The sequence below is a fragment of the Rhynchophorus ferrugineus genome, unplaced genomic scaffold (genome assembly GCF_030347505.1).
Source record: "Rhynchophorus ferrugineus isolate W39M unplaced genomic scaffold, kcgeb_rfMv2 rfM7, whole genome shotgun sequence".
Classification (NCBI taxonomy): domain Eukaryota; kingdom Metazoa; phylum Arthropoda; class Insecta; order Coleoptera; family Curculionidae; genus Rhynchophorus; species Rhynchophorus ferrugineus.
Genome location: NW_027472586.1, coordinates 8,025,324 through 8,039,915, shown reverse-complemented (window position 1 = coordinate 8,039,915; position 14,592 = coordinate 8,025,324). Strand labels below are relative to the sequence as shown.

General features: G+C 35.5%; 1 protein-coding gene across 5 annotated transcripts in view; it reads right to left on the bottom strand.

Annotated features, from left to right (window-relative positions):
- LOC143199386 (putative G-protein coupled receptor No18) overlaps window positions 1–14,592 on the bottom strand; it is a 148,269-nt gene that overhangs the window by 57,270 nt on the left and 76,407 nt on the right. For 2 of the 5 annotated variants that reach the window (XM_076409174.1, XM_076409173.1), the window contains exon 1: window positions 6,476–6,725. The exons of 1 other annotated variant lie outside the window; for it this stretch is intronic. The gene's annotated coding sequence lies outside the window, so the exon portion shown is untranslated. Of the gene's footprint in view, window positions 1–6,475; window positions 6,726–14,592 lie in introns of those variants that run through there. 2 more of the 5 variants (XM_076409172.1, XM_076409170.1) reach the window with 2 other exon arrangements.

Below are 14,592 nucleotides of genomic sequence, written 5' to 3'. Positions count from 1 at the left end.
AAAATTGTGTTTTTTTTCTAAAGAGCTGACATGATATCGCAAATTCCACTGGACTGATTTACTTAAAATTCGGTGTGAGTTTTCTTCACATATTCTACTATAACAAAATTAGGATTTTTACTATTTTAAAAATATACGGAAATGTCGAAATTTCGCGAAAATATTTTGTTTAACTTTTTTTACTGAAAATAATTAAAAGTTTCTAAATATCGATTTTTACAAATTTCTAGACTAGGATCTCCTGTAATTGGTATGTTGTTGTTGTTGTTGTTGTGGCATAAACACCTTCGAGAGGTACCTATTTTTTAAATCGTCCCGTCCTCCTTGGGTATCAACGGTTTCGTGACCGAAAATCTTGGGGAAAAACAAGGTTAAGATATGCACGACATTCCGAAAATAACCGACTCTGAATAGGGAAAAAAACGTGTAATTTGACGCGATAACAGCCACACGCTACCTGAATTTACGTGAATTTCATTTATATTGTGTTAAATGCGACAGAAGGAACACATTAACTATCGAAAATGGAATCACAGTTCAAGGAAGTCATAAAATATCGTTTTATGATTTATGTGTTTTATTCCTTTGCTCACAAAATATTTTATATTGTTTGAAACTATTTTATTTTCACGGAAGTAAGGGTCGACCACACTGCAGATATGCTGACGATACAGCGGTTTTATCATCACACAAGGATCCAATATCAGCCACAAGAAACCTTCAACTTCATCTTAATAAAGTCGAATTGTGGTCGAAAATAAATAATCATAAACTCCATCAAGCAGATAACGTTAAATAACTGAAAATGCATTTTGAAAAGTCAATACTTACGCCCATTTGGACCTATAGTATTGAACGGTAAGGTGCTACTAGCAAATCTAACATAGGTAATATAGATATAACTCCAGAGGTTCCAGAATAAAGTGTTGTGAGTCATCTTCAATAGCCCATATTACATCTCCAATAAACTAATTCAGCGCGATATTCCCTTAACATCCATAATGAGTGTGATTCGAAGTGTTAGTACAAAGTAGTCTGAAAGTCTATTAGTACATCCCAATGCACTCGCCAAGCAGTTAAATGTGCATGATGGACAGTGAAGTGCGTAGCATACGAACTGATTAACAGACACATAGAGTGAGATATAATAATCTCTAGAATAAATTAGGATATTCTTTAGAATAAGTTTAGGATAGAGTTTAGAATAAGTTAGAATAGTATGTATATACCAACCACCAAATGTGACTTGAAGAAATGGTTTGGAGCTTGAACTGCTTTTAGAATTCTCTATGACCTCCAAAAGAACTCCTATCGTTCGAACCCATCGTTGGTCGTTCTAAATTGTGAACCTCATAAGCCGTCTAATCTCTCGTCAAATGTTAAGACCTTCCTTCAGCTTTGCTTCTAAGAACCCTCGAAACTTTTTTGAACCTATCTTTATATCTGAGAAGTGATTTTACAAATTGTTTCATCTATTCCAACAACAATAATTGGAGGTACCAATTATATATTTATCAGCTTTAAGTTCCCTAGACGGCCAACTCTTTTTGGTGCAGTGATTTGCTAATTTCCTGTTAACCCCTTGACATAAAAAGTAACGGAATTTCGGAAACTCAGCTTGTTGTCCCAGCAACATGCATAATATTTTAAAACGCCGTACGTCTAATGCGCGAAGAATCAAGTTAAAGTCCTTGTAGATCTTTTCGACGTGATGAGTGACCTAGAGTAATGGGAATCTGACATTCTAGAGTTCTTGCACCATAGTATTTTTGTTTTCAGCACCCAAAAATACATATAAATAAGTTTAATATACTCAAACAGTTTTTTTTGTCGCAGATTAATGTTTTATTGGACAAAATATGTGCGTTTTCAATGATTTTAACATGCAAATAACATGTGAACATTTACGAACGATCAAGTTGATTTAAGGGACATCGAGTGTGATGGACCATCCGATAACGCGCGAGAGGTATTTGATTTATATCTGACAAGAGAATAAGCCTTTCGTCAAAATAAATCGCGAACGTTAACCTTATCTAATCGTCATGTTTACCGATGTTGATAATTCTAATTTTTTTTTATTTGCGTTTTACCTATACGGGTCGTGTCGCGATTAGCCGGATACGGCTTCGCTGATAATTAAAATATCACCACTCGACTGCTATCGCCTAATGAGAAAATCTCTTTCGTATCGGGAAGCGTTTTGTTTGCTCATTACCATAATTAGAACACAACGGTGAAAATAACCCGTCGAGGTATTGTCGTACTATCCTAATAGGTTCTGGCTCCATATTTGTACATGTGCTTTATGGATATTTACAAATGTGAGAAAAAATATTTCACGTTATTAATTATAATAACACCATGAGTTAATTTTTGTATACCAGGAACTGAGCACCATGTCACTGCTGTATGTTTTAATATATGCACCTCACTACGCAACACTACGCAAGATCAGATAGTTTGATTCTTGTGAGTCTGTGTCCTGTTCTGGTGGTATCCAAAAGCTGCAATATTTCAATATTCTCATGGGAATGGAGTCTTTCCTCATGCCCCCTTGCAATTCTCTTGATTTCTTGACTGACTGTGGATATCTGAATGTCTCGATGTACGTAATCAGTCTTATAGTATTTGGGTGCACCCACAATACCTCTCAGGACTTTGTTACAAAAAATTAAAGATATAGGTTTCAATATTTGTTTATATAATAGCAATTTATTATGTACTGACAATTGTGATTTTCTTCCAATTAGCCAGTACATTTTTCTGTACCACAATTTCAGTTTTTTTCTTCTTTATATGTTCCTTCCAGCGAAGTTTTGCATCGAGATTCATTACGAGATATTTAGCTTTGTTGTTGTATGGAATGATAGTATTATTTAATGTTATTGGTACGGTATGTTTATAGGTGAACTGCACATGTGCACAGTTACTTTCATTAATTTTTATGTTCCAAGCTTGTGTCCAATTATTTATATTGTCACTTGCCTGTTGAAATTTTCGTGACGCTTCTTCACTATTATCTCCGACAGCTATAATGGCAGTATCATCAGCAAATGTAGCCATCGTGATATTTTCCATTTGTGGTATATCACAAGTGTAGAATAGATAAAGCATTGGTCCCAGTACACTTCCTTGTGGTACACCTGCTTTAGCTTCGTTTATTGTAGAGTAAGCTTATTATTGTTTGACTCTAAACATTCTGGGTATAATGTATGATTTTAGTAGTTCGGTGTGTTGTTTTGGTAGCATTGTTTGTTGATTATGAACAAGACCTTCATACCAAACCTTATCGAAAACTTGTGCCACATCTAAGATCATTATAATTATAATAATTTCCTGGGATCATTATAATTTCCGCCATCTTCCAAATGTCTGAGACATGTTTTAATCTAAATGCTGTATTGATCAAGTTGGTGAGTTTTATAATTCCCTTTCTTGGTAGCTTTTGCAGTAATTCTCCGGTTATTAAATCGTAGCCTGGTGATTTCCTGGGATTAATGTTAGTTTTAATAACTTTGGTTAAATCTTTCGGCGTAAGTGGAAAAGTGAATCAATTGATTACTAAACGAATAAAACGGCTATAAAGGCACTTTATATTAAGCAGCTATCGAAGCGATTCTTTAATATCACCAGGACAACTAGTATTCTAACATTTTTGGGCCATCGAGCTGGATCATCACAGGAGAAATTCACGTTTAAGAAGTCAAACCAGAAAGACCCAAGTAAAAACAGGCCTTGACTCACTTAATTGTAATTTTTTTAAAGAAAATAATATAGTTTCGAGATTATTTGTTAATTTACAAGAAAGTCTAGCTGAAATCGTCAGCTATAAGCAACCAAGGCACAAGTGAGTCAAGAATTAACATCAACAAAAGGGGCACTTTTTGTTCTCGGAGACGGATAATAGTTCGATAAATTATTATTAGTCACAGTTTCTTCATATAATATGAACAAAAAATGAAGTCGGTGGTAAATATTTATCTTAAAGACGCGCAACAATTTAAACAATACGTACATCATTTTGCAATCCTATTCAATATAATGTAAATGCGTACTTTATATTTATAGCGAAGGTGGGTTTTAAAGGAAACTAACAAACAAATAAACAACAGCTTATGCGAATAGTAAATCAGAAACGCAGCACTTGCAACTTGCAATGAGATATTGTTATTATGGAAAATGTACTGAGTCTTTTGGATTAGAATCTAGTTAAGAGGCTATTAAGGAAAAGGCTATTTTTTTGGAAAATAACTATGGACAATGGAATGGAAATTATCACAATAAGCATGAGAGGGTGTCTGCACTGAGATGTTTAAACCTTCAGAAAATTTACGCGCATTTCCCATCGAGGTAAGAAAGATGGATAGATTTCCGTATCTAGAAAGCATGTGGCGAAACAGCTAACCTCTTAAGCAATCACCAGGAACCAAAGGGAGCATTTTCACTGTAAACAAGATAGTACACTGTTTCTACTACTTGTCAAGTTCCAAGATTACTGAAGCTTCTCACGATCGGCAGTTCAAAAGGAATTGCAGAATTCTTCATGCAGCTCTACAATCATTATTTACAATTGGTTTAGTAACCCCTCCAGCAATAAACGTAAAGCATTCCGGAAACTATATTTTCTGATGATGATCCAACAATGAATGCTGGACTCGATCAAGTGACGATAGAAGTGATCAAAACTAGTGGGTTTTTTATTGATTTTCACTCTGCTTTCGACAATATACACTGGCCAGGTATTAGACTGATTCAGAAGTAGACTTCTTCCTATTTCTGGATATATATTGATGATGATGACAATAACAATAGAGAGCACCATGTGGTACACACATTATTATTATTAGTAATAATTAAGTATTTATCAGTAAAAAAAGATGGACTAAGATCATCGAAAGCGATTTTAAAAGTGGCAGAACCAGAACCAGTCCTGCGAGGTCAACAGCAGGATGTTAATTCAGAAGTAGACTCTCTCCGATTTCTGGTCATGGATTGATGATAAAAATGATGATAACAATGGAGAACACCATTGTGCCTCTTGTACAACGTGGGGCAAAAGCCCCGCTACCATTTGACGCAATTTCCGCTGAGTGGCAATAATGGAAAGGTTATTTTCAATAAATGTTGTCACTATTTCTGCTCGTTATTGTGGCGTGTATTTATCCATCATAAAATTTGGACGTCTACACAACATAATGGTTAAAGAGAATTTGAGTTAAACGTCACATAACCAAAATGGCGTGCTATCAAAGTAGTAGCGGTACTTTTGCCCCATCCATTAGATTTATAGTGGAGTCAGTGCCTTTAACTGTACCACAATATTATTAGTATTAGTTTAAGTATTTATGAGTTGACATAAATATAATGAACTTTTTTGCCAGTTTCTGGTTATTGTCGTAGCTTTGCTTAATTTTTCCCAATATAAACTGAAGGAACACGCTAGAGTCGCTACATTAAAATTTCCCCTTTACATAATAACCTCAGAACCACTGCACCAAATACTATGCCATAGATAAATTCGATTTTTTGCTGTTGTGTTACTTATCACTAGGAAAAGGTTTCTACAAAAAAATATGAAAAACAAACTTACGGAGCAGTTTTCTACATTGAAATCTTATAATATGAAAAGAGTAATAAAAAAGACTTTTAATAAAACATTGACAGATTGGACGTTTTCTTAAATTGATTAAATGGCGACGAAACTGCGCAAATAAATTAATAAATCCATATTCACAAGAGCAAAAAAGGAGATTTACAAGTGCAGCTAGGAATAAGCAATTAAAATAAGGTAATCTAAAATATTGTCAAATTAATATTGAGGTACCTGGAGCCGTTACTAGAAGAAATACCCTTTAGAGTAATCTTGAAGTACATAGAGAATCACTCTGAAAACATAATCAAATTCATCCTGGCATCCTCCTGTTTGGTGGTGATTTAAAAGGAAATGACGAATATAAATGTACTGTATTAGCGGCTAAGCTCCCATTATTGAATGGTATCTCCTTACCCATCAGGATATAGTCTCGGAACATTTTCTATATATTATTCGTAAATAAACACTTTTAATTCCAAGTTTCGAATGTTTCTTTTAAAGACAATCATTATAATTGTTTTTAAATTAAGGCTTTTGTTCATATTTATCGGTATCAGATAGTAAAACATAAAACAATTATTTCTCTATTAATAATAACTGTTGTGCAGTTAATTAGATGTTATTTGTACGGATATTAATACTATTAATTTTTTATCGTTTTCCTTTTAGATCATAAACAACGTACCGCTAAAAAACGTATTTAATATTCAACTAGTTGACATATTATTACTGATATTTAAGCTTGTCGGGCATCAGATGACGTAACCTAGTGCCTAGCGTTGAGTCAAAACATAATTGTTTTACCAGAACCGCATCGGAATTCACAATAAACAACTCTCCTCGGCGCCAACAAACACACATCCCCACTATTTAATTTACCATCTCACGTTCTTCCAAGGCTTCGCGTCAATAAGACGCATTGTTACGTTCCATCGGCGGTTTCACTCTCGACGATGCTCGATTTTCGCACCACCCGCGGCCACCCCGGCGAGGGTCACGGTCGGAGGACGGCGAGAGACGCGCGTCGGACCAACGGAGGAGCGCGAAAAACAAACCACAATCGGCACAACGCGGGAAGCGATGGATCGTCGTTCGAATATACGATCGTGGCGGCGCGGCTACTGCGATTGCCGATCGAAAAAACGGAAAAGGATCGCCTGGGGAAATAGAAACGATAGCAGGACGACGAAGCGTCAGGCGGTTATCGGAATCGCGTCTACACGGTGGCCGAAAAACGACATCCGACCAAGGAATCTTTGTTACCAAGTAGTGCTCGACAAGATATAGATAGGGATGTCGAAAAAATATTCGTATTTTATTTATTATAGCGAACAGGCAAATCAACACTAATAATTTGCCGGCTTGGTTGGTTCTCCCGCCATTGCGATGGTCGCGGGTGGAAATCCTGCTGAGTTATGGTCGTTAATTCATGGTTATGATTGTTTAAGGTTTGTGATTGTCCTTAGGCAAGAGTGCAAAATCCGACAAGGAAAATGATCCCAGTCACACCAGTAACCACGCTGGGTAAGACCGGATGCCTTCTCGGATGATTTCTATAGTTAGTCACTCGCCAGTCGGTAGGCTTAATGCCGAAGATCGTGGTTCGGAGCCCACGTTAAACAGTACGTGCCGCATTTGAAGAAAAAGAAAGTGCTGCTTCCCCAAGACAATGTACCGTGTCATAAGTCAGTGAAAACTATGGCAAAAATTCATGAATTGAGCTTCGAATTACTTCCTCATCCACCGTATTCTCCAGATCTGGCCACCAACGACTATTTCCTGTTCTCAGATCTCAAAAAAATGCTCACTGGGAAGAAATTTTCGTCAAATGAAGAGCTGATCGCCGAAACTGAGGCCTATTTTGAAGCAAAGGACAAATCGTACTACAAAAATGGTATAGAAAAGCTGGAGGGTCGCTATAATCCAAAGGGAATTATGTTGAATAAAAAAAAGTAATTTTGCCAAAAAAATTTGTTTTACTATGGTATGCCGGGGACTTTTCAATTGACATGTTACGTCAAGGACGTGACGTATCCTCGAATCCCGTCATGAAATCTTAATTTGATTGCAGGATCCCATAACCTGCGGATCAATTAGAAATGGAAATCAGGCCGGCTCCCCGAACATTTATATTCATCCCCCTCGGAGTTCCAGCCAGCGATCGCTGAATATTTATAAACCACTTGTTACCCAAACTACTTTTTGCCGATTTCTATTCTCCGTATTTATCATAATCCGATTCCGGCCGAGATCTTCGCCCCCGTTAAATTGCTAAATTATTCATGTGGCCTTAGGTGTGGGCCTCGACGACGGCAAACAAAAAATAATCAGCTCCTGCCTCCCTTTGGAGGACCTGGCGGAAATTTGCGTCGCGTCCCGTGCAACTCAGACAGCGGGAAAACTCCATTTCATTTTTCATTTTTTATCTCATTGATCTCTCGACAATGATGTATCACGTGCCTTGTCAGATTTCCATGTACCGCCTGGATTTACTTCGTAGCTGGGGTCCATTCGTTATCCAGTTCTTCGTCAGAGATATTTATTTTTAAATGGCCTTTAGACAGATTTACCACAAGAATATCTTTAAATTTGAAGCTTTATTGCTAGAAATCGGTACATTGAATTGTATTAACCGAATTCGAAAAAAGGAGGAGGTTCTATGTTAGGCTGTATATATATGTTTTAATGTATGTTCGCCGATTTCTCCGCCAATTGTAGGTCGATTTTCATAATTAATTTTTTATTCGAAGGATAAACGTCGTCCCTTTGGAACCAAGTCAGGATCTGAGGGGGGAAGGGGAGAAAATCGAGGGAAACGCTCAAATTTCAAACGCTCGTAGAAAGCCTTCACATATTTTTATATAAAATAGTCAGATATTTGGATATAATGTTATTGCTGAGCTAATGTGATGGAATATTGGTAGTCGTTTAGTGCAAAAGCCATTGAGTTAGCTTTTTAAGCACTATTTATAGTATATAAGACTTCGTAGAAATATAGTAAAAAATTGTTTCTATGGTGTATTTGTTAATGTGTTTAGCTCCCAGTCTATTTTTTGTCAATAGTTTTTTGGTTTTCTAATTTACGTACAACATTTGTCAAATAATCTAGGCTAGGTAGCGGACTAAAAACACTTTAAATATTAAATTACACATTAAATACAACCTAATACCTTGAAATCTGTCTATGATCATTTGAAAGTAGATTAAAATGGAAACATTACGTTAGACAAAGAACAGAGCATATCAGACCCAAAATCAAGCAACTGTACTGGTTAGTCGAAAGATACTCTCAACTTGACCTAAAATCAAAGTGATTGGTTTATCAGTCAACATAGAGCCAATTTGGACCTATTAGGTGCGAATATGGGGTTGCATTAAAGCATCAAACCAACTAATAATCTAATGCACACAAAATAAAGTTCTACAATTAATTAACAATGCCTATCGCTACGTAACTAACGAAGAGTTGCACGATGACTTCAAAATCAAATGAATATACGAAGTGGTCCAAAATTTCGCCTTAAGACATGAAATAAGGTTGCTAAATCAGAGCAAAGTGGAAGCAATACACCTGAACTAGACACACGCAAGAAATCAGAAGATTAAAACAAACCAAACTACACCATCTTGTTTAATGTATAATTCTTAGCTGATGAAGTAGTTTAGTTTTATTTTAATTTCAAAAATCCATAATAGTTCTGTATTATTTGCATCATTTTATTGATAATAAGCGGCTCTTTTATATGTATCTCAAATTACCTTATAGATACAAAAACGAAGTTGATAAACTATATTTAGATGGAGAATTGTTTGCCTATATCATCGATCTCTCTTGCCCGCCATATAATTGATTGGTTCTAGATAAAAAAATACATATTATTTTTGTTTTTTTTTCTCGACACTGTATTTCTTCTTCTATTCTCTTCTATTTATAGTTAACATAGTTTGAAAATGTCGATATCGATATTTGGGGTAAGACATGGATAGATAGATACGAACCTAGTATATTTAGTCTAATCTGGTTCAATAATATCACATTACTAAATAAATAACAATCAACTGACAGTAGTACTTATTAAATAATAATTATTTAAAAATAATATCTAAAATCAACAAGTATAGAGAATGTTTTTAGTTATTAAGTGGCCCAATGTTTACCTCAGAAGGATAGAAGAAATGGTCTTGACGTCTGTTATTGGAATCTGTTATATTTACAGCACTATATCAAATATTTTAGAGCTCTTTCAGCAAATACTGAAGTGAAACGGCAATAATCAAACTACACTTTTTTCTGTTTATTATTGGCTGGTGAAGATATTATCTGTCTGGTCTATAATCGTTATAATTTTCCTATGCCTGGAAAACAATCAAACTGAAGAATTTTCCGAATTTGAGTTCCGATAAAAGTTGATATTTGCGTTTATATCTCAAGCATATTTTCTGTGATGATCTAGATGTGTGAATTTATAAATATGCTTATAGCGATTGTCTAAAATCGTTGCCAAAATTGAAGACATGTAAACTTTTTCTAGTGATTTTATAATAGCACTAAAAGCCACTGACACGAGCACTAACTTCCACCTGGGGTGAACATCAAGTGTCATGACGAGTTAACTGGTCAATTGAAAAGTCCCCGGCCTGACATATAGATGGTGCTACTTGAATTAAATCCATATGTTTCTTAGTTATCCCTAACCTCCAAAAGATGTGTGTATAAATTTATTAGCTGTCGGATTATTAGGTTGTGAATTATAGCATTTTGGGAGGAGCAACTTTTGTTACTGTGGAAGAAATGGATAAAAAGGAATTTAGCGTATTGATAAAATATTGCTCTTTGGAGGAAAAAAATACAGTTGAAGCGAAAACTTGGCTTAACGCCGAGTTTCCGGATAATGCTCCAGGAAAATCAACCATCAAGGATTGATATACTAAGTTTAGACGTGATGAAATGAGCACCGAAGACGGTGAAAGCAGTGGACGTCCAAAAGAGGTTGTTACCGACGAAAACATTAAAAAAATCCACAAAATGATTTTGAATGACCGTAAATTGAAATTGAATGAAATAGCACACACTCTCTCTAAAGATATCAACTGAACGTGTACATCATATCATTGACGAATAGTTGGGTATGAGAAAGCTCTGTCCAAAGTGGATGCCGCGCGAGCTCACTTTTGACCAAAAACATCGACGAGTTGATGATTCGGAGCAGTGTTTGAAAATGATCAAGTGTAATAAACCCGATATATTGCATTGATATGTGATAATGGATTAAACATGGCTCCATCATTTCACTCCGAAGTCCAATTGACAGTCAACCGAATGGAATGCACACTATGAACCCCCTCCAAAGTCGGCTGGCATAGTTATTGCGTCTGTATTTTGAGATGCATATGGAATAATTTTCATTGTTATTACCTTGAAAAAGGAAGGACCCTCAACAGCGACTATTACATAGCGTTATTGGACCGTTTGAAAGACGAAATCGCCAAAAAACGGCCGCAATAGCACTAAAAGAATTTGGCTGTCTTATCTGAATTGCAACACTTAATTTTGTAAAAAGTTTTAGGTAAAAGAAGAAGCGTCATGCATGAAGTATGCCTTTAGGTATCGAGGAATAGAGACCGAAAGCAATGGAAGCTAGAAGATTGAAGTGAATAACAGAATTGGAAAAACCATGTCTATATACTTCGTTCTAAATAAGAGAATCACTAATAGAACGCGAGACATGGATATTGTCAAAGAGAGATAAAACTAAGATAGTGGTAGCGGAAATGAATTGCCCCGAAAGAGCCAGGGATACAATAAAGATGGAGAAGAAATAAACATAGAAAGGAGAATCAGTTGGGAGACTTACAGCAAGCACCGTGAGGAGAAAAATCAGAGGGCCACCTGAACAAACATAGGATCAGATATGTATCAGATAAATATTGCAGGAGAGAGGAAATACAGTGACCGAAGCAAGAAGACTGAGCAGAGATGGAAATAGCAAAAAAAGGAAATATTTTATACACGAAGAAACAGGGCATAGACAATAAACTTAACACACTTAATTATAATAATCATCATCGATATTCATCCGTTGCTTTTATTTTTTAGCACATTTTACATAAAAATGTTAAAAATATTAATTGGATCTGGCAGAACGGTATTAGATTTGAAGATTGACTAATGCATCTAAATGCGATTTGTATATGCATTGCTATGTAATAATTAGTTGTCAAGGAAAACCGAATGTTCCGAGACAAAGAGACGATCCAACAAAGTTCCCAGATGAATAAAACGACAACCGAAGAAAAATACCATCTAGAGACACGGGAAATATGTAACGAAAATACATATTCCACCATTCCAACAGAAATAAATCTCGGGATAGGCTCTCTTCCCTTATCTGGTGGAATTTTATCGACGGTTGCTCCAGTCGAAAGAAACAGATTTTCTTTCGGGGACGGTTCCATAATTAGGCCATAAAAATATATATGTGGGTGTGTGTTCGGATGTATTCCAGTAAAGCGAGAGACAAAAAAATGACGGGCCCGTAAAAAGAGTATAAATAAAATTCGCCATTGCAAATAAACTTTTCAATTCTTGCCCGAGAGGAAGAACGCAACTTTTTTTTTAATCCTTTTATATCGGGACAAAGTGAGAAACGAAAGATGGCTCGAGAGAATCGCTCGTTGAAAGTTTAAAAAGTCTTTCGACAATACAGCTCTTATATATTTTATCGTTTTTTTTGTCCGTGTTGTAGTATTAAAGAGTGAAAAAGTAATCCATGTTTTTAACGTCGGAAATATAAAACATAAGTTTTCCTAACTGTTATTCAGTAAAACAAGGGTCTAATACTTGAAACGCTTGGCATGCGATGTTGTCAGTTCTCGCAAACTATATGTGTATTTGAAGAATATAATATAAATACAATAAATTATTTTGAATGAACTTAAACTTCCCCTTGAAACTTGAGTTAACATTTTTTGGTGCAACTTTCATTTTCTATAATACAATAGCTGTAATATGAAGAGCCTTTTATACAAAACTGTAGTTGGTAAATTATACTTAGATGCAGATTTGTTTGACTATATCATCGATCTATCTCGTTGTCTGTGAGTCGTAATTTTATTCTTACGAAGGTTAGGGATGTCGGCTGTATCGATATCGATATTGTTCCAAAACTGATTTATTTTATGGTAACTGAATAGGTACATAGTAATTTTAAATCTATATAAGTGGCGTTATAACAAATTAATTGAAAAGTCCCCGGCCCACCATAGTAAAACACATTTCTTTGGCAAAATTTGTATTTTTCATTTATTTTATTAACATAATTTCTTTCAAGTGTGATGATGACATTAATGCTAGCGACTGTCCAACTTTTCGATAACATTTTTGTAGTACGATTTGACTTTTGCTTCCAAATAGGCCTCAGTTTCGGCGAACACCTCCTCATTCGACGAACATTTCTTCCCAGCGAGCATCCTTTTGAGAACTGAGAACAGGAAATAGTCGCTGGGGGGCAGACCTGGAGAATACGGTGGATGAAGAAGCAATTCGAAGCCCAAGTCATGGATATTTGCCATCGTTTTCACTGACTTATGACACGGTGTATTGTCTTGGTGAAGCAGCACTTTGTTTTTCTTCAAATGCGGCCGTTTTTCAGCGATTTTGTCCTTCAAACGATCCAATAACGCTATGTAATAGTCGCTGTTGATGGTCCTTCCTTTTTCAAAATAGACTTCGGAGTAAAATGATGTAGCCAAGTGTCATCCATTATCACATATCGACGTAAAAACTAGGCTTGATTACGCTTGATCATCTTCAAATACTGCTCCGAATTATCAACTCGTCGTTGTTTTTGGTCAAAAGCGAGCTCGCTCGGCACCCACCTTGCACAGAGCTTTCTCATACCCAAATATTCGTGAATGATATGATGTACACGTTCAGTTGATATTTTTAGAGTATGTGCTATTTCATTCAATTTCAATTTACGGTCATTGAAAATCATTCTGTGGATTTTTTAATGTTTTTTTCGGTAACAACCTTTTTTTGGGCGTCCACTGCGTTCACCGTCTTCGGTGGTCATTTCACCACCTCTAAACATAGCATACCAATGCTTGATTTTTCTGGGGCAGTGTCCGGAAACTCGGCATCAAGCCAAGTTTTTGCAAAAAATAATATGTCATCAACACGCGAAATTCCTTTTTATGCATTTTTTTCGTAATAACAAAAGTTGCTTCACTCAAAATGCTATAATTCACAAACTAATGATTCAACAGCTGTCAAATTTATACACGCAACTTTTGAGGGTTATGGCTAACTAAAATCATATGGATTTAATTCTAGTACTATAATTTAATCTGTCTTAGACCGGGGCTTTTCAATTAAGCTGTTATTATCCAGATTATAGATAGGCAGTTGGAAAAAGTTCTTTATTTAGATACAACACTAGTTATTTTAACTGTATCAAATTAAGAAACTATGAGTATTATTTTAAATAACCGGGTTTCCATTTCACACATTTTGTATTTTTAATGGATGCTATCTAAGATATGTTACCTTTCATCGGCGTTAAAAGCTATTCTTACTGGAACCGTATAACTTACAAACTCTGTAACCTTTGGCACCGTGTTTCTGCTCAACCAAACCCACTTGAAACTGTTCACTTATTTACATAGAACGCTTAAAGTGAAGGTCTAATTGTGTTTTATGGGATAATTTCGGGAGACTTGCGTCTTACCAGATGCGACAGTTTTGTTTATTTACCAAATAGTTCGGTATATTATTAGAAGCATCATTGCATATGATATTTCGGATATAGGACGATTAATATTTTTTCTCGAAGTGCGAGAATACGAATACACGAAGCTAATATATTTGAAAATACGTAAGCATATCTTTAATTTGTAAATTCTTATGAAAATTTATTTGAAACTTCGCGAAAATAAAGCTATTAAGTGGAAAATATTGTTTGAATAATTAGTTATCATTAGATGGTTTCTAGGTA